Source organism: Coregonus lavaretus, assembly GCF_964263955.1.
Source record: "Coregonus lavaretus genome assembly, chromosome: 37".
Lineage (NCBI taxonomy): Eukaryota > Metazoa > Chordata > Actinopteri > Salmoniformes > Salmonidae > Coregonus > Coregonus lavaretus.
Window position 1 is genome coordinate 6,905,199 of NC_140024.1, and position 27,022 is coordinate 6,932,220.

The 27,022-nt window shown below is 42.9% G+C and overlaps 1 protein-coding gene across 1 annotated transcript in view; it reads left to right on the forward strand.

Annotated features, from left to right (window-relative positions):
- The first annotated feature begins 503 nt into the window (after window positions 1-503).
- The window catches only part of LOC311111266 (coiled-coil domain-containing protein 102A-like), a 71,921-nt gene continuing 45,402 nt past the window's right edge, over window positions 504-27,022 (forward strand). Inside the window, exon 1 of the mRNA XM_084153980.1 lies at window positions 504-600. The gene's annotated coding sequence lies outside the window, so the exon portion shown is untranslated. The remainder of the gene's footprint in view (window positions 601-27,022) is intronic.

The window sequence follows — 27,022 nt, forward strand, 5'->3', positions numbered from 1 at the left end:
ATCACATACATAATTTATCAAAGGAAGATGTATGAGTTTCAACAATGCAGCTGATGTAAGGTACTGAAAAACCAATTACTGGTGAGAAAGCACACACACACCATAGCGGTATCTAGGTTACACTCTCTGAGGTTGTAGCCTACATAAAGAGAGAAAGCTTGGATCCTCTTCCTTAAAAAGTTAAGAGAAAAACACTTTTAATCTACATTGTTTTCTTTGATATGTAATAGACATTTGGAATTCAGTAAAAAGTGTTACAGTTACTTACATTGGCTGTTTATTTAACCATGGATATGATTTTATAATCAAGGCTATTCTTCCCATACTTCCATACTACAAGGGATTGGCTTTTTCAACAATTTCTCAAACTGTCAGTAGGCTGGATGGAAGGTTTCAAAGCGCCGTCTTTGGCGCCGCCCTCATCTCCAAGTCTCACCCTTTTTCGGTTCCCCGCTCGGCTAGCCACACCTCCAATTCCCAAAGAAAAATTCCTTTAGGAAAAATGACGGGAAGACTATCGAAGAGAGAATAGCGACTTCTACTCAACAAATATCGCATCAAGTGGCATTTAGAGTAAACTGGAATTGTGCGATTATAAAGGTATGTGCATATATGTATTTTATTCTGCAGTGGACAGCTAGTTTCACTTGAAAGCCACAGCTTGCTTGCAACACTGGGGTGTCAAATGACAGACAACACGGCAGAATCCATGCAGGAAAGCCCAGTCTGATCCCGTTCTGTCCTTGTGTGTGCATGGAGATTATTCAATATTCGTGAATAAATATAATACAGACGTTTGTCTGTATGTTGACTAACTTGACAATGTTGATACATTGTTGCTTGATTTTATTACAGAATTACCACACCATGAAGTTGATATAATGGAATTATTTTTTCTTCACTCCACCTAGCTTGCTAGTAGTGTTGTAGCTGTCAGGAGTTAATTATTCTCTGTTTGAGTTGACCGACATTTCCCCTGTGAAATGGCATTGCTTATGAACTGCAATGGCGCACTTATAACTCGTTTATAACGAGGCGCGTGTGTTACAATCTCACAACAAAGTGCGAAGTTCACAAGTTTGATTGATACTGTACCTCTTATTGAAGAAACAATCATGTTACACTACAGTATTTGCTACGACAATTTTAGAGGACTGTTGAAGGAGACCGTTGAATGACACCGAATAACATAGGTTAGTGGAATGACATATTTTTTTACATTCAGTGGCATCATTCTTGGGGATTCCATCTGCTGAAAGTATTGTGCCATCATTGTTGTCACAGCACTAGCTCTACTGTGTTAAAATCAGCATGGAAGTTAGTTAGTTCTACAGGACTGGAAATCTCTGCATGATCTTTTTCTAAATATACATTTTTGTATAGCCCTACTTTATTGGAAATGCCATTGTTACATGGCTTGCATGCAACCTTTCCCTTCTTTTGAACGTTTCTTGTTTGTAATGAATGGGTGTTTCCCAGAAGATGATGCCAGCTCTATAGTCTATTATTGTGTAAAATCTTATTTTAGGGTACTGCATTACATGGTTTTTGTTGTTATATTTTCCATAATATTGTAAAAGTGACATTGAATAATTGGGACTTGCTTATTATGGTTTATGCTCAAGTTAACCCTATTCCACTCTCTATCTCCTTGTATCTCTCTTCCTCTCTCTTTCATCCAGCTCAGCTGTCGTTCCCTCATCTCTTTTCCCCTTCCCAAACATACGGATTGGTTCTGATTGAATAGACATAGCCTTCAGGTTTAAAAAAACATAACATATTTTTTCCTCCAGGCTGAGTCTGGGCCATCTGCCTTTACACCCAGCTTTAAAAAAACACCCCTGGTCTTCCACTTCAAAACCGTGTTAATGTGTGGTCAGAAAAGTTTCACTAAGCCCAGGTCACTCTCACATTTTCCATACTTGTAATAGCAACTCCAAGGCCACAGCAAATATTCTTCCACGATAAATCCCACCATTCTAAATTATAATGGGAGGTTCCTCTTGGTTATTCACTGTCATGTTTGAATATTGGTTTCCGTTTTAAAAATAGTTACAGTAGAGAGCAGTTAAATCAAATCTTGTGGAAAAGTGAAAATGGATTTATAGGACAGCCGGCCCTATAACTCTCACCATGTTCCCCTTTCTCCTCCACTTAAAAAAAAATGCCTCTCCTCCTAGCCTTTATTCCGCTTCTTTTCTCAATGCTCCTGTCCTGACTAACCAGGCTTGGGGCTGAGTGAGACATGCTCACTGAAACCCTGGCCATGCTGGCTGTAGTCCACTCCTGTGATGTCCCTGTTTAGCCTGCTGTAGTCTGCCTACCTACTGGATGACTGTTGATGAAGATGACAAGAATGAGGAGGATGGGGATGAGTCCAACTGATCTTTTCTTTACAACCTTACACCCCAAATTCAGGCACATAACCCCCTGAATGAATGTCCAAACACTAACTGGGCTTGATTTGGTAAGCTTCTTAATGGCTACCTGATGCATGGGTCAGCTAATCAGACAGACCCAAATACTGAGATAATTCACATCTCTAATGGACTTCTTCTCACACACGCACACACACACACATACAGATGGACAACTCTACCGTGGGTGGTTGTCATGGCAACACCACATTTTTAGGATGGCAGAGACCCATCTGCTTGCGTGCCACATGCAGCAAACTGTGTGTCTGTGAACGGACATTCTGAATCTGTCTGTGTGTGTGTAATAACAATAATACTACACAGGATTGATGTACCGCTTTTCTAAAAACCCAAAGACTCTACGCTACATGTAGAGTAGACTATGCCTTTGGCTTTGAAAATATCTCTCCTTTGTCTTACTTCCTGTGTGGAATATCAACATCCTCCAATACCTCTCCACCCCTCTCAACACTTACATAAACAATGTCAGAATATAACAATGGCGCGTAGAGTACTGGTGGTTAAGTGTAGCACAGCTACTCTTTTAGTGAATGTCCAGGATAAATACTGGAGGCTATACTGTGTTTATTTTGGTGCAATCAAGAGCAATTGGTATGTAGCCTGCATGCCAAATTGACAGTGTACCTACAATCATCCTCGCTAAATGCATTCCATTCCTCCACACCAAGCTCTTTACCCTCTCATAGTGTTTGCTCTCCCCTCAAACCCCCTTCTCCATTCTCTTTGCTCTCTCTCTCTCTCTCTCTCTCTCTCTCTCTCTCTCTCTCTCTCTCTCTCTCTCTCTTCCCCCCTCTACCCCCTCTCTCTCTAATCCAGTTATTTGACTGACATGTCTTTGGGCTTTGAAAGTCAAGTTGCTGTCAACAAGAGATCCATAAATATAGTTATTTATTCCCGACTGGAAGACATGTCCAGAAGAAAAACAAGTGAAGAATCAGAGCTGACATCAGTAGACCTCTGTGGCACTGGGTACAATAAGTAATGACTGTTAATACATGTTTAAGGAGCCATTTCCTCTATCAGCTCTGCGCTGGTAAGTTCATGGTCAGGGACAGAGACCCTATGACAGATTGATGTCTAGAAGCTCCTATTGCAGTGCTGTCTCAGCCCCATGACCATGCTTCAATTATTGTCATATCATCAGTCATAGGATGGGTATACAGTCTTAGGCTTAGCTTAATGACTGATCCAGAAGCACACGGGTGTGATCATTCTACAGTGGTCCCTGCAGCGTACGCTCAAACTGGTGGGATTAGAACGGTTATTTAGAACTTCCAGTTTCAATTGACGCAACAGTCAGCGTTTGAGCTGGCAACATTTTTTTTCCCACATTATTTTGGGGCATGAACATAGTCCTTATAACATTATATCCTGAATGTGACCAGTTTATTTTTGGATGCAATGTTCAGACATTCACAGAAGTAGTGACATCATAACACAATCATCCAAACCGTAAAATGTGGGCTACATTAGTCCTAGCGCTAACTGAGGAAAGATTGATCTAACACAAGCGGTCATATTTAGCTAACTCTCGGCTGACAGAAACCATAATATGAATTAGCTAATAACAATTACTATTTACAATTCATCACACCACGGATGAGCTCACAATTGATCTAAATAATTGAGTAAAAAACTCTCTATAAATCTAAAGTAGTCCGACGATGGGTAGCTTGTGCGCGCCGCCATATTTGTTTTTTCGCGCCAACCAAAGATAAGAAGAGGAGACTAGATGAGTTTGGTCTGTTTTCAGTATGTAATGTTGAAGGGGGTGTGTCGTCTACCATCATTCACCATAAGCCAGTTTTTGTTTGCTTGTTGGTGTCCTAATCGCTCAATTGAATTATCAGCCTTCTGCAGAGCTCACTTGTGACACACCACTGTGATGGTTGATATGGCTGACATCCAGAGGTCTGCATACTGTTCAGTATGGCACAGTCACACAAACGTTGATCTTATCTTGAATGTAGAGGATCATGTATCCAAAACCAGCATTCATTACTATTTAACTTGATATCTTGAGACAGTTAGGGTTGGTTTGCGTAATTTGTTGTTGGCTGTCCAGTCTGTCCTAGCAGGCCAAACCTGGGAGAACGGAGAGAAGAAAATATTATTTATCAATGATGAGAGGATCTAGGAGGAATTTGCTGGCCTTTGCATAGTAATATATTTGTCCATGTATTTGTACGCATGTGTGAATTAGGAATGTGTTTTTTGCATATCCCAACTCCCCCTAAGACACCCTCGGATACTGCATATTTCACTGGAACAAAGTGGAAGAATGACCTTGCTTGCCATGAATATGGCCTCAGGGGCACATGGCTCCTTTGAACGTTTTGATGACATAACGCCAGCTTTTACAGAGAGTAGTGGATTGTTGCAATGGCTACCCTTGCTAATATTGCTCCTTTCTGAGTTTAGGCATTAAAAAGAATAGAGCATCACATCAGTTTAGAAATAGCTCTGATTCAGTGGCTATTGATGTGAATGCAATACTGCCTGCAAGTCTTTCCATGTGAATGTGACAGAATATCTAACTTTAGCTTTACATAAGACATTGTAATTATTGTTTGTTACATTTGAGCAAGGCATGGAATGCCTTTGGTCTTGTCTGTCAATGGGGCATCACTATCGGGCAATCTTGCTGTGGTTGCAGTCGTTAAAGCAACCTTCTGTTTAATTCTAGCTTCTTTAACACGAGTGTGTGTTGTGAGAGAGTGACTTTAACGTTGTTTTCAGAGATTGTTATGTTGTCGTCCAGAGACCACAAGAAGGAGATGTGGGTGGAGCAGACAGCGGAGTTGGGGAGTTGACTGACCACCACTGACAAACCCCCTCTTCCCTTCCCTCTCCTTCCAACCTGGAAACAAGTTTGGCTGCCCTCTCTCCAGGGAGTGACCGTAAGTCACCCTGTAGCCTTTTGGGTGGGACAAACAGACTGACATCATTGGACGGTCTGTGCCTCTCTAAGCAGTCTGCCAGATGCACTAGAAGCAGCTGCTAGTGGCTTTAGGTTGAGAGGGACTGTGGCATGCTATGTGCTTCATTATTAGAGAAAGAGGACCCTATTTACGTCCACAGAGCACAGACATCAGCCCTGGTTAGTTCCGTCAGTGGAACGAATGGTGAGGAGGACCAGGCCTCGGCTACATTAAAGAACCTAGGTCTGCTCTCCCTAATGTAATGCAGCCCAGATTCCATTGGGCGCTGTGTATTTATGAGTGTGTTTGGTGTGTATTAAAGACACAAGTGTGTCATGCAAACCAAATGTAGGTACATGTCTGTTATAGGCTAATAAAAGCACTGAAGTAAAACAAGTCATAGGCAATCTGTGTTTCTGGATAATTTATTGAAATGTAATTTCCTTTCTTTAACTTTTCATTGGTGGAGGCCAAGACTGCCATCAGCCTTGACCAGACAAAATTCGGCACCGATGTAGCCAAAAATGATTGATATAATATGAGCTCATAAATGCTGGTATGCCTTCTTTTATTGTTGCCCTGTTTCCTCTGTGTGTGTTGATGAGAAGACCATGAGAGGGATTTATTTTGGGCTGGCGTCAGTTCTGCCTTTCATAGTGATGTGAGGGAGGACTATATTCCCATAGGTGCAATCACATGAAGGTCTCTGAAGCATCCTCAGATTGCTGTGCAGTGGATTGGTTGATCTCAAAGCCAGTTACACAGAAATACCCACAGGTAGTCTGACCACACTGATTGAATGGGCTTTGTTGTGATTTGGGGGACTGCCAACACATCCCACCACCAACTGGGACAACATGTGAGTTATCATTTAAAGTGTCAGACAATAGCGTTGGTCAGCCTCTGTTAAGCTTCCTGGAGGTATTCTGTTTCCCTGTTTTGGCAGTTGGCGTCACAGTAAAACCTTTCCTTCTGGGAGAGCCTATCATAATGTCTGATCCTGTAGTTTCTCTCCGTCCGCCCATGTGCAGACAGATGTAGAGAGCTTTAATGCTCAATTACTTCTGCCTTACAGCCGCCACCACTTACCGTTGATGCCCGGCTAATGGGGGTGGGCCCCCTGTCAGGAAAATACCCTCAATTTGATGAAAAGTAAGAACAAGTAACACTTAAAAAATCTCTGCACAGTTGCTCTGCACAGCGCCAGCCATCTCTACCTATCCATCTGTCTGACAGAAAGCTGTGATACATGCCTAAATAAATTACAGTCAGATCAATAGAGGGAAGGTGCCTTAATCCATACTCTGCAGCACAGCCTGTATCCTTTTACTGCAATTTAACACCTACTACTAACTGGACTGAGGATCTGTCCCCACCCCAGTGTTAGTGATTGACTTATTTTACCCCACCCCACTGTGTTATAGCACTAGTGTGGACTCGATCCTGTGGTGAGGGATTGGGCTTATTGCACTTAGCGGTAAAACGTAGCCAGGTGCCTGCTTGATGTTACAGCCACAGTATTTACCACCCCATTGAATTTTTTCCTTACTCCTTGACACTTGCCTCTAGTTAAACGAGCTAACTGAGAGTATCTCTCTCTCTTTCTCTCTCTCGCTCTCTCTTGCTCTCCGTAAAAGCTGTCTGCCTAAACAATTTATTGACTTAACCTTTAAGTTGTGAGTAAATAATGGCTCTTTAGAGGCAGCTTATACAGTCATCCACTTGGCTGATGTGTTCTTGAGTGAAGAAACACTGAGACCCATTCTGGGAGGTAAAGTCATCCCATGACTAATAATATTGTCTGCTTCATACAGTGAGTTGGGGGCTTTTATCCAATCATTCATAACAGCATGTGAGGTGGTACATTTCCAATTTAATTTAACCGTGCAAGCTGAAATTGGGTTATAACAAATAATTCCTGATTGTGCTGGCATTTTTATCGATACTGTTTTAATGGAAAATAAATGCTGTTTTGGGGACAGGAATGATTAATGGAAGGGGAGCTGAGAGGCAGGGGGACAGATGGGAGGGTGTGGTGGACTGGTGGTGTTTTCCTCTGATTGAAACAGCAGGACTCCTCACTGAGCTGACAGGCCCTGCAGAGAGGAGCAGCTCTACTGAGGAGGAGAGGAGAAGCAGGATTCACTCTGTCACTCAGAATCTGGTCTAACCACTGTGGAGGAGGATGGGGGAGATAGTGGGGAGAATAGAGGAGAGGTACGAGTGGAAAAGGAGAGGGAATGAGGGGATGGCAGAAGAGAGGAGAAACGGACTAAACTGAGGGATAGTGGATATATTGGGGTGTTTCCTAGCCCTCCTGACAACATTTATTTGAACCTACTGTGACGGGTGTCTTCTCCCTACACCCCCAGCTTCGTTCAAACGTACACTTCCTAATCCTGCTGGGTCATTGCAGTGCATGTAGGAGATGCCTGTACGGGGGGTTAAGTCGTCTCATCCCCCGGCCCACAGGACAGGTCTGAGCCTTGTGTCACTCTGCTCCAACAAGGAAACAACCTAACTATGGACCAGATGGCCTTTACACCCAACTTTATGTGTGTTTCTGTTGGAGTTTGTATGGGTGATAAGCCCCTCCCTCTCTACCCCCTAATCCCAGACAGTTTGACCCCCCTAATGGGGAGAGATAAATTGGGGTTTGTACTGTGGCATAACCAGCCAGGTCAGTATTCGACATCCATCCATGTCTGAGGATGTCAGGAAATGATGTGGAAACTGCCACTAGGTGCAACAGTGAGCGCCGTTACCTTCAAGTACGTTTCAGGTGTTGTGGACAGGAATGGCAGATGGCCATAAGCAAAGGACCCTCTGATTCCAAAGGTTCCAAGTTTGAATCCAGCAATATAATTTTATTTTTAACCTATCCCAAACCGTAACCCTTACCTTAACTATTCCGAGTTAATGCCTCTTAGCCCAAAGGGTGCAAGTTCGAATCCAGTGATAGAAAGTTGTTTTTGAGATTTTTGTTTTAAGCATATCCCAAACCTTAACCCTTACCTTAACCATTCAGAGTTAATGGCTAACCTTAAGGTAAGTGTTAAGGTTTGGGATAAGCTTAAAACAGAAATTCAGAGTTAATGCCTAAAGATTATGCAGAAATTTCCCATCAAAATGAATACATTTGTTTCACGCTTTGAAGTTCATACCCTGCAGTTAGATGTGTTCTACTCTTGGCTTAGGAGCTGTAACACATGGTTGAAAGATATATTCTCTCACCAAGCTGCAGAGAGTAGGCAGTGAAACAGGCAGTCAAACAGTATCTCTTCAGCTCTCCATCACTGCCTGGCCTGCCTGGGCTCTGGGCTGGCTGCTGAATAAATGATGGCTATTTGATACTGCACCACACTGTGATGCAGAGCTGCTCTGGACTCTGGACACTCAGCAATACACAGGTAGAGACAACTCTGAGGTAGCAAGGTCACTATGAACACAGCACATCATTGCAACAGCACAGGTGAAAGGTAGCCGAGCGTTGGGCCAGTAACTGAAAGGTTGCTTCTTCAAATCCCGAGCCCCCAAGGTAAAAAATATATCGATGTGCCCTGGAGCAAGACACTTAACCCTACTTCCTCCAGGTTTTGGCTGGCCGTGACCCCACTCTTAGGGGGAGTTGGGATATGCAAAAAACACATTTCCAATGTGCATAATACACATGCATGAAATAGGACAAATATACAGTTGAAGTCAGATGTTTACATACACCTTCGCCAAATAAATTTAAATTCAGTTTTTCACAATTCCTGACATTTAATCCTAGTAAAAATTCCCAGTCTTAGGTCAGTTAGGATCACCACTTTATTTTAAGAACGTGAAATGTCCGAATAATAGTAGAGCGAATGATTTATTTCAGCTTTTATTTCTTTCATCACATTCCCAGTGGGTCAGAAGTTTACATACACTCAATTAGTATTTGGTAGACTTGCCTTTAAATTGTTTAACTTGGGTCAAACGTTTCGGGTAGCCTTCCACAAGCTTCAGACAATAAGTTGGTTGAATTTTGGCCCATTCCTCCTGACAGAGCTGGTGTAACTGAGTCAGGTTTGTAGGCCTCCTTGCTCGCACATGCTTTTTCAGTTCTGCCCACACATTTTCTATAGGATTGAGGTCAGGGCTTTGTGATGGCCACTCCAATACCTTGACTTTGTTGTCCTTAAGCCATTTTGCCACAACTTTGGAAGTATGCTTGGGGTCATTGTCCATTTGGAAGACCCATTTGCGACCAAGCTTTAACTTCCTGACTGATGTCTTGAGATGTTGCTTCAATATATCCACATAATTTTCCTTCCTCATGATGTCATCTATTTTGTGAAGTGCACCAGTCCCTACTGCAGCAAAGCACCCCCACAGCATGATGCTGCCACCCCCGTGCTTTCCGGTTGGGATGGTGTTCTTCGGCTTGCAAGCTGCCCCCTTTTTCCTCCAAACATAACGATGGTCATTATGGCCAAACAGTTCTATTTTTGTTTCACAGACCAGAGGACATTTCTCCAAAAAGTACGATCATTGTCCCAATGTGCGGTTGCAAACCGTAGTCTGGCGGTTTTGGAGCAGTGGCTTCTTCCTTGCTGAATGGCCTTTCAGGTTATGTCGATATAGGACTCATTTTACTGTATATAGATACTTTTGTACCCGTTTCCTCCAGCATCTTCACAAGGTCCTTTGCTGTTGTTCTGGGATTGATTTGCACTTTTCGCACCAAAGTACGTTCATCTCTAGGAGACAGAACACGTCTCCTTCCTGAGCGGTATGACGGCTGCGTGGTCCCATGGTGTTTATACTTGCGTACTATTGTTTGTACAGATGAACGTGGTACCTTCAGGCGTTTGGAAATTGCTCCCAAGGATGAACCAGACTTGTGGAGGTCTACAATTTTCTTCCTGAGGTCTTGGCTGATTTCTTTTGATTTTCCCATGATGTCAAACAAAGAGGCACTGGGTTTGAAGGTAGGCCTTGAAATACATCCACAGGTACACCTCCAATTGACTCAAATGATGTCAATTATCCTATCAGAAGCTTCTAAAGCCATGACATCATTTTCTGGAATTTTCCAAGCTGTTTAAAGGCACAGTCAACTTAGTGTATGTAAACTTCTGACCCACTGGAATTGTGATACAGTGAATTATAAGTGAAATAATCTGTCTGTAAACAATTGTTGGAAAAATTACTTGTGTCATGCACAAAGTAGATGTCCTAACTGACTTGCCAAAACTATAGTTTGTTAACAAGACATTTGTGGAGTGGTTGAAAAACGAGTTTTAATGACTCCAACCTAAGTGTATGTAAACCTCCGACTTCAACTGTAAGCCTCTAAAATATGTCCAATTTGTTTCAATATGTGTGTCGTATTGTGTGCATTTGTTTATGCATACATGTATAGGTGTGTGGTAACCAATTCTCTAAATGAGTAGCCAATATGAATTGAATATAATGGATTGTATTCATATAGCACTTTTAAGGTGTCCAAAGCCCATTGCAATGCAATTACGTCTCACCTCATCCACTACTGCTAACCCATTTCCAAGTCTGGAAAAAATCCCACACACATTCCTCTGACTGCAGTTGTACTGTTTTAATTAGACCTACTTCATATCCTGCTGCCTGTGAATTTAGCTGGAATTGCCTTTTGCTCTTTGATCACATCAATGAGACTTTTAATGTGGGCGACTGTCATAGGGGCTCATGTTAGTAGTTACAGGAACCTCTGTCTGTGAGTCATTATTTGGTATTTGTTTATTTGTGGATTCATGTGTTTGCATGTGTAATGAGTGTTGGTTTGTGTTTGTAAAAAAAAAAGAGTATATTAGACCAGGGCTCAGAGTGTACTAACCAATTTTGTGTCTGGATGTGAATGACATATTCTCAATTGCTATGTCTGTCATTTGTTCATCGATTGCCATGGCACCACCACAGCTAGCACTAAAAATAAAGAATGGCTAGCTAGTCTATCGCGCTCTAGCGACTCCTTGTGGCGGGCCGGGCGCCTGCAAGCTGACTTTGGTCGCCAGCTGGACAGTGTTTCCTCTGACACATTGGTGCGGCTGGCTTCCGGGTTAAGCGAGCAGTGTGTCGAGAAGCAGTGCGGCTTGGCAGGGTCGTGTTTCGGAGGACGCATGGCTCTCGACCTTCGCCTCTCCCGAGGCCGTAGCGGAGTTGCAGCGATGGGAAAAGACTGTAACTACCAATTGGATATCACGAAAAAGGGGTAAAAGTACAACAACAACATTTCTTCCAAATGACCTCCCTCCACTAATATTTGTGTGTCGGTATTTCATATAGCTTTGTGATTCTGCTTTTATTCATTTTGAATGGCTGTCCAGTGTCAATTTTCTCTCCTTCAAGTCATCCTCTCTCTGAACTTGTCCCTGAATGTGGTGTGAGTAAAGCATCTTTGTGGGGGCTGAGGTTCTGGTTATGTTTGAGGGAAAATGTTAAAAGCACATATCACACTTCCACCCCAACAGTTTAGCGATGGGGTTAGAATGTCAACATCGATTTCCAAATCTGCTGTCATCTTCTACAATAACAGGGTGGAGAGAACTGTGAGGGTGTGGTTTATGTGTATTATGACGTGTATTTTTACAAGCATATGTGTGGGTCTAAGTTTCTATGCATGAGGACTGGATGTTAGTGAGTCATGGTTCAGGAATGCAGTGTATTATACATGGTAGATCCAGATCCCACTGCAGCCACTACACCTACACTCTTAGAAAAAAAGGTTCCAAAAGGGTTCTTCGGTTGTCCCTATAGGAGAAGCCTTTTTGGTTCCAGGTAGAACCTTGTTGGGTTCCATGTAGAACAACCCTCTGTGGAAAGGGTTCTACCTGGAACCATATGGGTTCTACCTTGAACCAAAAAGGGTTATTCAAAGGGTTATCCTATGGGGACAGCCGAATAACCCTTCTAGGTTCTAGATAGCACCTTTTTTTCTAAGAATGAAGGCCCACAGGGAACACAACTCTTCCTATTGTGCATAGTCAGACAGAGGGAAACAAGAATGAACTGTGTGGGTTTGGATGAGTCAGGCCCCATGGCATAGATGACGAGAGACACATTGAGTTAGAGGTGTAACCATAGAAACAAGCTTCAGAAACGTTCTGTTCGGGTAAAGAAGACAGACAGTTTTTTACTCTGTGTGACTAGGGTTTCCATTGGTGATGGACATTGCATATTAGACCAGGGCTCAGAGTGTACTAACCAATTTTGTGTCTGGATGTGAATTACAGATTCTCAATTGCTATGTCTGTCATCATTTGTTCATCGATTGCCATGGCACCACCACAGCTAGCACTAAAAATAAAGAATGGCTAGCTAGTCTTAAGATGTCTTTACTCTAGATTAAATCAGATCAAGCGTTGTTTTGGCAGTGTCGGAAGTGGAACTGCATTGGTGCTTTCAAATCAGTAGGCAGCTGCTCTTGCATCATTGGCACCCGCCCCACTCGTGTTACAGCAGCGGTTCCCAAACTAGGGGTTGCGACCCCATATGGGGTCGCCTGGTATGAAAATGGGGTCGCGGTGGAATTTCAAAAATCCTGAAAAGAAATATACAGTACCATTCAAAAGTTTGGACACACCTACTCATTCAAGGGTTTTTCTTTATTTTTTACTATTTTCTACATTGTAGAATAATAGTGAAGACATCAAAACTATGAAATAACACATATAGAATCATGTAGTAACCAAAAAAGTGTTAAACAAATCAAAATATATTTTAGATTTGAGATTCTTCAAAGTAGCCACCCTTTGCCTTGATGACAGCTTTGCACACTCTTGGCATTCTCTCAACCAGTTTCACCTGGAATGCTTTTCCAACAGTCTTGAAGGAGTTCCCACATATGCTGAGCACTCGTTGGCTGCTTTTCCTTCACTCTGCGGTCCAACTCATCCCAAAACATCTCAATTGGGTTGAGGTTGGGTGATTGTGGAGACCAGGTCATCAGATGCAGCACTCCATCACTCTCCTTCTTGGTCAAATAGCCCTTACCCTTACACAGCCTGGAGATGTGTTGGGTCATTGTCCTGTTGAAAAACAAATGATAGTCCCACTAAGCGCAATCCAGATGGGATGGCGTATCGCTGCAGAATGCTGTGGTAGCCGTGCTGGTTAAGTGTGCCTTGAAATCACCGACGAGCAAAGCACCCCCACACCAGAACACCTCCTCCTCCATGCTTCACGGTGGGAACCACACATGCGGCGATCATCCGTTCAGCTACTCTGCGTCTCACAAAGACACAGCGGTTGTAACCAAAAATCTCAAATTTGGACTCATCAGAACAAAGGACAGATTTCCAGGTTTCTTTGCAGCAATTTTACCATGACGGCCTGATTCACACAGTTTCCTCTGAACAGTTGATGTTGAGATGTTTCTGTTACTTGAACTCTGTGAAGCATTTATTTGGGCTGCAATCTGAGGTGCAGTTAACTCTAATGAATGTATCCTCTGCAGCAGAGGTAACTCTGGGTCTTCCTTTCCTGTGGTGGTCCTCATGAGAGCCAGTTTCATCATAGCGCTTGATGGTTTTTGCAACTCCACTTGAAGAAACGTTCAAAGTTCTTGAAATTTACCGGATTGACTGACCTTCATGTCTTAAAGTAATGATGGACTGTCATTTGTCTTTGCTTATTTGAGCTGTTCTTGCCATAATATGGACTTGGTCTTTTACCGGAAAGGGCTATCTTCTGTATACCACCCATACCTTGTCACAACACAACTGATTGGCTCAAACGCATTAAGAAGGAAAGAAATTCCACAAATTAACTTTTAACAAGGCACACATTTTAATTGAAATGCATTCCAGGTGACTACCTCATGAAGCTGGTTAAGATAATGCCAAGAGTGTGCAAAGCTGTCATCAAGGCAAAGGGTGGCTATACAGTGGGGAAAAAAAGTATTTAGTCAGCCACCAATTGTGCAAGTTCTCCCACTTAAAAAGATGAGAGAGGCCTGTAATTTTCATCATATGTACACGTCAACTATGACAGACAAATTGAGAATTTTCTTCTCCAGAAAATCACATTGTAGGATTTTTAATGAATTTATTTGCAAATTATGGTGGAAAATAAGTATTTGGTCACCTACAAACAAGCAATATTTCTGGCTCTCACAGACCTGTAACTTCTTCTTTAAGAGGCTCCTCTGTCCTCCACTCGTTACCTGTATTAATGGCACCTGTTTGAACTTGTTATCAGTATAAAAGACACCTGTCCACAACCTCAAACAGTCACACTCCAAACTCCACTATGGCCAAGACCAAAGAGCTGTCAAAGGACACCAGAAACAAAATTGTAGACCTGCACTAGGCTGGGAAGACTGAATCTGCAATAGGTAAGCAGCTTGGTTTGAAGAAATCAACTGTGGGAGCAATTATTAGGAAATGGAAGACATACAAGACCACTGATAATCTCCCTCGATCTGGGGCTCCACGCAAGATCTCACCCCGTGGGGTCAAAATGATCACAAGAACGGTGAGCAAAAATCCCAGAACCACACGGGGGGACCTAGTGAATGACCTGCAGAGAGCTGGGACCAAAGTAACAAAGCCTACCATCAGTAACACACTACGCCGCCAGGGACTCAAATCCTGCAGTGCCAGACGTGTCCCCCTGCTTAAGCCAGTACATGTCCAGGCCCGTCTGAAGTTTGCTAGAGTGCATTTGGATGATCCAGAAGAGGATTGGGAGAATGTCATATGGTCAGATGAAACCAAAATATAACTTTTTGGTAAAAACTCAACTCGTCGTGTTTGGAGGACAAAGAATGCTGAGTTGCATCCAAAGAACACCATACCTACTGTGAAGCATGGGGGTGGAAACATCATGCTGTTGGGTTGTTTTTCTGCAAAGGGACCAGGACGACTGATCCGTGTAAAGGAAAGAATGAATGGGGCCATGTATCGTGAGATTTTGAGTGAAAACCTCCTTCCATCAGCAAGGGCATTGAAGATAAAACGTGGCTGGGTCTTTCAGCATGACAATGATCCCAAACACACCGCCCGGGCAACGAAGGAGTGGCTTCGTAAGAAGCATTTCAAGGTCCTGGAGTGGCCTAGCCAGTCTCCAGATCTCAACCCCATAGAAAATCTTTGGAGGGAGTTGAAAGTCCGTGTTGCCCAGCGACAGCCCCAAAACATCACTGCTCTAGAGGAGATCTGCATGGAGGAATGGGCCAAAATACCAGCAACAGTGTGTGAAAACCTTGTGAAGACTTACAGAAAACGTTTGACCTGTGTCATTGCCAACAAAGGGTATATAACAAAGTATTGAGAAACTTTTGTTATTGACCAAATACTTATTTTCCACCATAATTTGCAAATAAATTCATAAAAAATCCTACAATGTGATTTTCTAGATTTTTTTTCTCATTTTGTCTGTCATAGTTGACGTGTACCTATGATGAAAAGTACAGGCCTCTCTCATCTTTTTAAGTGGGAGAACTTGCACAATTGGTGGCTGACTAAATACTTTTTTTCTCCACTGTATTTTGATTTGTTTAACACATTTTTGGTTACTATATGATTCCATATGTGTCATTTCATAGTTTTGATGTCTTCACTATTATTCTACAATGTATAAAATAAAATAAAGAATAAGCCTTGAATGAGTAGGTGTGTCCAAACTTTTGACTGTTACTGTATATAAAAACAAATAATTATAATATTGTCTTTGTATCTCAAAATCGTTGTAATGTGGTTAACCTTAAAAATCTCTAAATGAAAATTATTCAAATCTAAAAGATAAAATTCAACCAGAGAGCGCCCTTAGATCATTGGAAAAGGCGGCACTGAGGAAACTCTGACTGAATGACTGAATTAGCTGTGAGGGCCGAGATCCTCATTGTATGATACACAGAGAGCAACTGGCGGCAAAAGAGCAGAGCACAGAACTCGGAGATATACTGCAGCAGGTAACTTTGATTGTAAACTACATCAAACCACATCCACTGCGCGCACACCTGTTCACAAACCTATGGGCGATATGGGATCAGAGCATGACAATGTTCTATTTTACACTAAGGCTTTGTGGGGGAGTGTTGGAAAGATTTTTTGAGTTTTCGTTCCTAACTCAAAGGGAATACCCTGCCATCTCCCTCTGAGCATTAATGCCGCATTCAAAACAACTGGGAATTCGAAACTGGGAACTCGCAAATCTCAGTGCGTTCAAGACAACTGGGAACTCTGAAGAAAATGAGCTCCGACTGGAAAAAATGGTTTTGAACAGTCATCTAACTCGAAATTCCAACTCGGGAACTCAGGCCTCTTTCTAGAGCTCTGACTTTCCGACCTGAAGATCACTGATGTCATGATTTGAGCTCGTATTTTTCAGAGTTCAAAGTGGTCTTGAAAGCACCATAAAACTCACGGTACCCTTCGCCAGCTCATACACTATATATGCAAAAGTATGTGGACACCCCTTCGAATTAATGGATTCGGCTATTTCAGCCACACCCGTTGCTGACAGGTGTATAAAATCGAACACACAGCCATGCAATCACCATAGACAAACATTGGCAGTAGAATGGCCTTACTGAAGAGCTCAGTGACTTTCAACGTGGCACCGTCATAGGATGCCACCTTTCCAACAAGTTAGTTTGTCACATTTCTGCCCTGCTAAAGCTGCCCCGGTCAACTGTAAGTGCTGTTATTGTGAAATGGAAATGTCTAGGAGCAACAACGGCTTAGCCGCAAAGTGGAGGACACACAAGCTCACAGAACGGGACTACCGAGTGCTGTCCTCGGTTGCAACACTCACTACCGAGTTCCAAACTGCCTCTGGAAGCAACGTTAGCACAATAACTGTTCGTCGAGAGCTTAATGAAATGGGTTTCCATGGCCGAGCAGCCGCACACAAGCCTAAGATCACCATGCGCAATGCCAAGCGTTGGCGAGGAGGAATAATGGTCTGGGGCTGTTTTTCATGGTTCGGACTAGGTTCCAGTGAAGGGAAATCTTAACGCTACAGCAAACAATTACTTTCTAGACAATTCTGTGCTTCCAACTTTGTGGCAACAGTTAGGGGAAGGCCCTTTCCTGTTTCAGCATGACAATGCCCTCTTGCACAAAGCGAGGTCCATACAGAACTTGACTGGCCTGCACAGAGCCCTGACCTCAACCCCATCGAACACCTTTGGGATGAATTGGAATGCCGACTGCGAGCCAGGCCTAATCACCCAACATCAGTGCCCGACCTCACTAATGCTCTTGTGGCAGAATGGAAGCAAGTCCCCGCAACAATAATCCAACATCGAGTGGAAAGCCTTCCCAGAAGAGTGGAGGCTGTTATATCAGCCAAGGATTTTGGAATGAGATGTTCGACAAGCAGGTGTCCACATATTTCTGGTCATGTATCTGTGTGAAGCTGGATTCAGTGCTCTCGTCGGCCAAAAAACAAATATCGATCCAAGTTGGATGTAACAGCAGGGATGAGGTGCGCACTGTCGACCAGACCCCCTGACTTTGAGAAGCTCTAACGCGATATGCATTAAAGCACACCCATCTCATTAGTGGTGGTGAGAAAAGATACATTATGTCAGTATAACTTGCAATTGACTGTCAAAGCCCCACATTAAAAGTATGTGATGGTGAGTTGAGAAGACAATCAGAAATACTGTTGGAATGTTTTTCAGTTGACTGCCATAGCCCCAAATAAATAAGTTAACAATGGCTGCTAATTACATAATTTCTTTCACATGGTTGGGGCCGCGAGAATTTTCAGATATCAAAATGGGGTAGTGGGACAAAAAAGTTTGGGAACCCCTACATTAGAAGTTCAGAAAGAGAAAGTGTAGGCTATATAGAAATAATTAGGCTCAAATTGAAAAATCATTCAACAAAATAATTAGGATTTCTATCATCCTAATCGAGGTGTAGATTACATCTCACATTCCAGTGTTCAAACTTGTAAACAAGGCTGCATGGGATTTCTGTTAATGCTACTCCGTGCAGCCAATGGCATTGTCTGCTTTTGGTTTAATGCCAGGAGCCGCTTGTGGATTTGACAGCTCTAACACAGTTCCACCTCAGACACCGCCAAAACAACCGCTATGTGGATGTTGGCTAAAACAGATCTCATTGAATCGAGCCCTTTGTCTTTGGTAGTTGGAGCCTCTGACCCTACCCCTGGTTGCTGTTCCTTGCTGCCTGGCAGGCAGAGTAGGCTGTCCTGTTATAACTCACGGCTGTCCTGTTATAACTCACGGCTGTCCTGTTATAACTCACTGCTGACCTCCAACCCCTGTCTGATCTTTATCACAGCTGTGAGGCTCCCTTCCTTCTGAGGATGATAACTGAGATTTAACAAGTTATGAATCAGCAAAACCCATCCCACCATTCCGCTTCCGCCGCACAAGCAGTTGGACATTCCTTTGATGTGTCATAGGGGGGAAGTCCTAATTTTAGTGATTTTTGTTTGATGAAAATGCATTGCGTGCAGGTCTCTAGTTACAAATCTGAAGCACTCTACTTCGTATGAGTTGAAAATGTATTTTCTCAGACTGTTTGATGTTTGGAAAATCTCACGCTGGCTTGGTTTCAAAGCTTTAAATTGAATCCAAAGTTAGCTAATCTTTAAATTGAATCCATTGTTAGCTAAACTTTAAATTGAATAGTTAGCCTACGCTTGACCTCAGGTCTCTCTCCTCCCCCATGCTTGCTTCTGGTCCGTTTCAAATGATTTTTTACATGAATGTCTGTTGGTTTATAGTCCTATAGACCAGGTGCTCTGGCTAAGCGAACTGCTAATGAAGGGCTCCCAAATCAACCAGAGTCCCAAAACCAGAGTGTACGGTCACAGCGAGACACACATTCCCTCCCCTCTGACTCATGCAGTCAAAGGAACTTTTTACAGGCCCAGCCCTCTATAGGGTCTCAGAGAAAGGTTTGTGGTCAAACCAACCTCACAGAGCTATGCTTGCTCTAGCACAGATTTTATTTATTTATACTCCAACTCTCTGAAACTCCTCTGATTAAATCCACTCTGACCACATTCCCACAAACCCCTGCTTTTAACATAAAACCCCTCTCAGTATTCCAGACCTGATATAAATGTTTTCCAGTTATGGTCTTTTAAAAAAAAACGTAGCCTTGACTGAAAACCATGTATTAATCTCTAATAGATAAGAACCCCTCACTTTGGGGAGGGATTGTAACGTGTGTTTATAGGGCGGAAAGTTTTATGGCCCAGTTTGCAGCGATAAAGAGGCTATTGGCTGGACTGGGAGTCGCCACACCGCTACAACACTCAGCAGCCATGACGGCTGACTGACAGCAAGAAGGGTGATGGGGGTTGTATGGACACAGTTAAAGAGAAGGGGGAAGAGAGGGGGTGTATTTTGACATTCTTTCTAATGTATTCTAACGTGTGTTTGTCATTCTGCTAGCTTTGGTGTTGATTTTGGTGTGGGTTGTATTTGAGTGATTTAGGTGTGTTTGAGCCACAGCTCAGCCCAGCTCTCTGGGTCAGAGGACATGCTCCTGTCAAAGAATGGTGCTGTTTTATGGGCCTACGGTCGGGGGCGGAGAGGGAGAGAGAGACCAGGATGGGGATATAGTATAGTGGGAGAGGGCAAGAGAAAGAAATAGTTGGAGAGAGTAAAGACAGAGCAAAAACAGACAGAGCAAAAACAGTAGAGAAGAGAGTGTGGGGAAGAGAAGAATCAGAATGAGTATGAGGAAGAGCACCTGTGGGACAGAGAGACCTGTTAATGGAGTGGTTGTAGAAATGTTTTTATTTTGAGCCATCTGTTGCATGAGGACATCAAATGTCAGGAATCTCAGCTATAGAGACAGGAAGGAAGAGGATCATAGAACAGACGATTTGAGGTAAGAGTGGCTGCTTTGCCACAACATTGATTCCTGTAAATTGACTTTGAGTACCATTCCTGCAGATCTAGCAGTGGGTTCCAAAAGGGTTATTCGGTTGTCCCTAGGGATGTGTCGATCATGACATTTTGTCAGCCGGTGATTGTCAAGCAAATAACTGCCGGTCTCACGGTAATTGACCGTTAATTAACATAAACACATTTAGCATCTCCTGGCTTCCACGCAACTGTTGCAGACCTTTGGAACATCTACATTTTAAAAAGTCTAATAAATCCATGTAATAAATATATTATTTATTTTAGACAGGTCTAAAGAAAATGTAGTCTATTTCAGAAGAACAGAATAGCATACTCTGAGTTGTCCTTATGTTAGGCCCTGATCTGGCTATGCCATATGGCTGTGGGCTACACCTAATTCATTTAGCAGACAACATTTGCTTAGAATTCCGTGGCATTGTTTTATATTATTTTATAGTCTGAAGAATACAATTGTACATAGTTGATTAAAATAGAAAGGATTTTTACTCGAAATGATTTGAGGGAGTGCGCACATGCGGCTATTCTGTGTTGAGGGGTTAACAAAGAAACAGGTACTCCTATATGCTTAATTTAGAGTTATTTATGTAACTTTAGTTGTGATACAAATGTTGGGCTATATGTTTTGATTTTTAATACATTCTAAGGCTGCATGATGTGACTCTAATGATGATTTGAAAGAAGTCGCATGAAAGGCGTGAGCTCTGCTTTGTTTTTGGCCGTTGTGCCCTTGGGCTGAATATAATAATTATAATTCCCTTCTCCCGGCTGCATGACGAAGCACTTCTCATTCACATGGCTCTCCGTCACGTGATCAGGTCTTTCTCACAGGCTACAAGTGAAGACAGACAAATCGGGGACACAACTGTGCACGTCCTTATACAATTCCGAGGCGCATATTGAAGATATTGGAAGAACTGTCCACATTTACTTTTCGTCAGCCAACAAGATGAATAGGCCTAACAAACAGCAAAAGCACTAGCCTATGTCAATCTGCTATCCCCCATAGTACAAAAGTTGACCTATTCTATTCTGAGCGATGAGAACGTTTAGCTTAAAATGTTGATAAACTATTAGGCTATTTCTTCACATTATAAGCGCAGCAATGCGCACACGGCAGTAGGCTATAAGCGCGAATGTTCCATTAGCAGGAAAACACCATTCTCAAAAGTGACCACAAATCGATTATGCATGTAATGCTGTTGTAAAGCGGATTAATGTGCTTCATTTTAAGAAGTTATTTGGCCACTTTAGTTGTGATACAAACCTTATCAAAACATATAGGCCTATGGGCTAGGCTACATGAGGTGTGCGACTATGATTTGATAAGTCGCAAGATAAAGCATGCGCTGTTTCTTGCCTTCAGTTGGGCATCAGCCACAAGTGATAATATATAATTCACAAGTGATAAGCTAATATTGCCACCCATCAGACTATTCTTGATTTAATCTTGTCTATACATATACTAAATAATGGTTAATTTTTATGCCAACCAGGTAGGCTATACTCCTGTTGTAAATCAAATAAAATTATATTGCTCACATACACATATTTAGCAGATGTTATTGCGGGTGTAGTGAAATGCTTGTGTTTCTAGCTCCAACAGTGCAGTAGTATCTAACAATTCACAACAACACACACAATACACACACATTTAAAAGTAGAATAATGGAATTAAGAAATATATAAATATTAAGACGAGCAATGTAGGAGTGGCATAGACTAAAATACAGTAGAATAGAATACAGTATATACATATGAGATGAGTAAAGCAAAAATATGTAAACATTATTAAAGTGACAAGTGTTCCATTATTAAAGTGGCCAGTGATTCCAATTCTATGTATATAGGGCAGCAGCCTCTAAGGTGCAGGGTTGCATAACCGGGTGGAAGCCCAGTTACGCTAATGTTCAGAGAAGCAATTTTCTTAATATTAGGAAAGTTGAGAGATAAATATAGTAGGCCTAGCCTATAGAAAGCTGATGGGATCCTCCTCTTTTTAATAGAGGCCATCACTCTGTTTTCTCACTCTGTTGCGCAACATGAGCTCATGGGGACTCATTAAGTGTTTGATTTGATTTTTGATAACATTTGCATTGATGTCAGAGTGATTAGAGGGACAATAGAGTGCTGAGTACCAGGCAGTTAGTGAGTTTGGTAGGCTACTAATGACCATCAGCAGCATCAGAGCTTGGAGAAGCATAATTACCGTGACTAAACCGTCACATGGAATTTGACTGCCGTCATGACTCGTGACCGCCGGTGTGGCAGTAATACGGTCACCGTAACAGCCCTAGTTGTCCCCATAGGAACCCTTTTTGGTTCCAGGTAGAACTCTTTCGGGTTCCTCTGTGGAAAGTGTTTTACATGGAACCCAAAACGGTTCTACGTGGAACCAAAAGGGTTCTTCAAAGGATTCTCCTATGGGGAGAGCTGAAGAAAACGTTTAGGTTCTAGATAGCACCTTTTTTTCTAAGGGTGTACGTTTGCTTTGTGAAGCGAGTGAAGGGTGTGTGGGTTTACCTCATATTGGTGTTTTCCCTCCAGCATGCCTTACCTTGCAGTGTAGATGGAGGGCGGTTGACTGCTACGTGTAGAACTGGGTCTTCTGTCAAGCCTGTCTGTTCTTGCTCAGACATTATGAGAACAAACAGGGATGCAATATTTATTGTATAGATGGTTTAGCTGAGAACGTCACGAAAACGATGCACACGCTTTAATGGGGCAGAAGGCAGTGTGTTGTTGTTATTCTGGATGGCCTGATAGCTAGCAACGATGACAAGGAACTGCCATGTGGGCAATTGTAAGTGGCTCGTTTCAGTTAGTTTGATCTCGTTCTTGATATCATGTCTTCTTTTGAGGTGTTTTGACTGTGCCAATATGGCAAGCTAGCTAACCAACAACTGTAACAATGTATTTGAGAGACATCAAGTGCTCAATGTGCAACTTTATTTATGTTTTCAATAAACATTGGAGACAAAATATAGTTAACATGTTGTCAACAATCTAAGCCAACCCTGTCTGTTTTGCTCCATAGCTCCTGGGTCTCCTTCATGGGTCACATGGTTGTGGCTATTTCCCCTCTGCTGCTGCCCAAACTTCCCTCAGAACAAAAGAGCCACAGAACCTTGGCCCCTTGGTGGAAAACTTTTACAGCGTGTTTATTGGGATGCCAAACAAGCTTCATTTAGTTTCTGCAAAATAGAGAAAGTGTTGGGTCATTCAACTACACACATGCCTTACACCCACATTTTGTACACACTAAAGGATTTTCATAAGAGCCCATAGTGTCAGAACGGGTGGTGAAAAGAAGAGAACTTTGGCTCTGCACTCCAACCCAACACACATGTTACCACAAGCACTCACACGATGAGTCACACACTCATTCACACATTCTTCCATGGTACACCCTCATACTTACACAGCCGTGACATCTCCTATTCCTTCCCCTGCTCTCCTTTCACCTACCCTCCCATCTCCCATCTGCCTCTCTCCTCTCTCTGGGTAGTGGGGCCGGTACTAAATCAGATGAGAGTGTCTGTGCCTGCAGGATGGATGACAGCAGGGCAGGCTGACTCTGGGCTTGAAATAACCTGTATGTTTTTATATCCAAAGGGGAACCCCATCAATAGAGGCCTCTACTCTCCCATCTGCTGCCCTCTCAAAGGCCTGTTACACTCCCCCCATCTACAGCCCTGTCAAAGGCCTCCTATCCTCCCTCCCTCTCTTCTCCGCCTCTCCCTCAGCTACTGCCTCACGTGGTCTGCTCTGCTCCCTCCCTCATTGTCTGACTGGAATGTCTCTCACCAACCTATTCCTTATCAAGGCTGTCACTTTTCCATCACTCGGATCTCAGTAACTACATGGTCTATCCAGACACTGAAGGTGTCCATTTCCTTCACAAGTCTCGCATGCTAGGCTTCACGGTCTGTGAATATGAATACTGACAGTCCTACTTCTCTCCAGTTCTCTGTCTTTGTGTCTTTGCAAAATTCCATTACATAGCTCGAGGGAGTTAAGGCTATACAATTCACATCGTTATTCATGTCATATATTATCCTTCACATATGTCTCCCGTTACGCAGTACCAATGATTTATACTGTACAACATATTTAATATGCCAAGTTAACAATGATCCATATGTCGTCATACAATCCATAGAAGCCATTTAATCAAGCACATAGGGTTCAGAATGTGAATTTTGCAATGACCCATCATACACATTATTTTGACCTTCAGTCTAAGCTTTTCTCTAAGCTTTCGTCTTTTATTGCTTTACCATTTCCTCACTGTTTTCCACCTCTCTTTTTCCTTGCAGTCCAGTGTGTCCTTGTAATGGTGCCAGATGTGACTGCTCTGTTGGATAGCTGCTGTACCTCTGTTAAAAAGGTGATGCCAGGTGTCCATAGGCGCTATGTCCTGTACAGTGACAGGAGGAGAAAGTGTAGTGAGGAAAATTCATGGTCACCTGACCACTAACTCGAGCTCAGAATAACTCTGCCCTTCAGGAAGACAGCTCTGCTCATAGGGAGGAGAGAAATACATGTGTACAGTGCCTTGCGAAAGTATTCACCCCCCATGGCATTTTTCCTATTTTGTTGCCTTACAACCTGGAATTAAAATGGATTTTTGGGGGGTTTGTATCATTTGATTTACACAGCATGCCTACCACTTTGAAGATGCTAAATATTTTTTTGTGTGAAACAAACAAGAAATAAGACAAGAAAACTGAAAAGTTGAGCGTGCATAACTATTCACCCCCCCAAAGTCAATACTTTGTAGAGCCAGCTTTTGCAGCAATTACAGCTGCAAGTCTCTTGGTGTATGTCTCTATAAGCTTGGCACATCTAGCCACTGGGATTTTTGCCCATTCTTCAAGGCAAAACTGCTCCAGCTCCTTCAAGTTGAATGGGTTCCGCTGGTGCACAGCAATCTTTAAGTGATACCACATATTCTCAATTGGATTGAGGTCTGGGCATTGACTAGGCCATTCCAAGACATTTAAATGTTTCCCCTTAAACCACTAGAGTGTTGCTTTAGCAGTATGCTTAGGGTCATTGTCCTGCTGGAAGGTGAACCTCCGTCCCAGTCTCAAATCTCTGGAAGACTGAAACAGGTTTCCCTCAATAATTTCCCTGTATTAGCGCCATCCATCATTCCTTCAATTCTGACCAGTTTCCCAGTCCCTGCCAATGAAAAACATCCCCACAGCATGAGGGTTGGTGTTCTCGGGGTGATGAGAAGTGTTGGGTTTACGCCAGACATAGCGTTTTTCTTGATGGCCAAAAAGCTCAATTTTTGTCTCATCTGACCAGAGTACCTTCTTCCATATGTTTGGGGAGTCTAACACATGGCTTTTGGCGAACACCAAACGTGTTTGCTTATTTTCTTCTTTAAGCAATGGCTTTTTTTCTGGCCACCCTTCCGTAAAGCCCAGCTCTGTGGAGTGTACGGCTTAAAGTGGTCCTATGGACAGATACTCCAATCTCCTCTGTGGAGCTTTGCAGCTCCTTCAGCGTTATCTTTGGTCTCTTTGTTGCCTCTCTGATTAATGCCCTCCTTGTCTGGTCTATGAGTTTTGGTGGGCGGCCCACTCTTGGCAAGTTTGTTGTGGTGCCATATTCTTTAAATTTTTTAATAACAGATTTAATGGTGCTCCGTGGGATGTTAAAAGTTTCAGATATTTTTTTATAACCCAACCCTGATCTGTACTTCTCCACAACTTTGTCCCTGACCTGTTTGGAGAGCTCCTTGGTCTTCATGGTGCCGCTTGCTTGGTGGTGCCGCTTGCTTAGTGGTGTTGCAGTCTCTGGGGCCTTTCAGAACAGGTGTATATACAGTGGGGAGAACAAGTATTTGATACACTGCCGATTAAGCAGGCTTTCCTACTTACAAAGCATGTAGATGTCTGTAATTTTTATCATAGGTACACATCAACTGTGAGAGATGGAATCTAAAACAAAAATCCAGAAAATCACATTGTATGATTTTTAAGTAATTAATTTGCATTTTATTGCATGACATAAGTATTTGATCACCTACCAACCAGTAAGAATTCCGGCTTTAGTTTTTCTTTAAGAAGCCCTCCTGTTCTCCACTCATTACCTGTATTAACTGCACCTGTTTGAACTCGTTATCTGTATAAAATAAACCTGTCCATAAACTCAATCAAACAGACTCCAACCTCTCCACAATGGCCAAGACCAGAGAGCTGTGTAAGGACATCAGGGATAAAATTGTAGACCTGCACAAGGCTGGGATGGGCTACAGGACAATAGGCAAGCAGCTTGGTGAGAAGGCAACAACTGTTGGCGCAATTATTAGAAAATGGAAGAAGTTCAAGATGACGGTCAATCACCCTTGGTCTGGGGCTCCGTGCAAGATCTCACCTCGTGGGGCATCAATGATCATGAGGAAGGTGAGGGATCAGCCCGTCTGATGTTTGCCAATGACCATCTGGATGATCCAGAGGAGGAATGGGAGAAGGTCATGTGGTCTGATGAGACAAAAATAGAGCTTTTTGGTCTAAACTCCACTCGCCGTGCTTGGAGGAAGAAGAAGGATGAGTACAACCCCAAGAACACCATCCCAACCGTGAAGCATGGAGGTGGAAACATCATTCTTTGGGGATGCTTTTCTGCAAAGGGGACAGGACGACTGCACCGTATTGAGGGGAGGATGGATGGGGCAATGTATCGCGAGATCTTGGCCAACAACCTCCTTCCCTCAGTAAGAGCATTGAAGATGGGTCGGAGCTGGGTCTTCCAGCATGACAACGACCCGAAACACACAG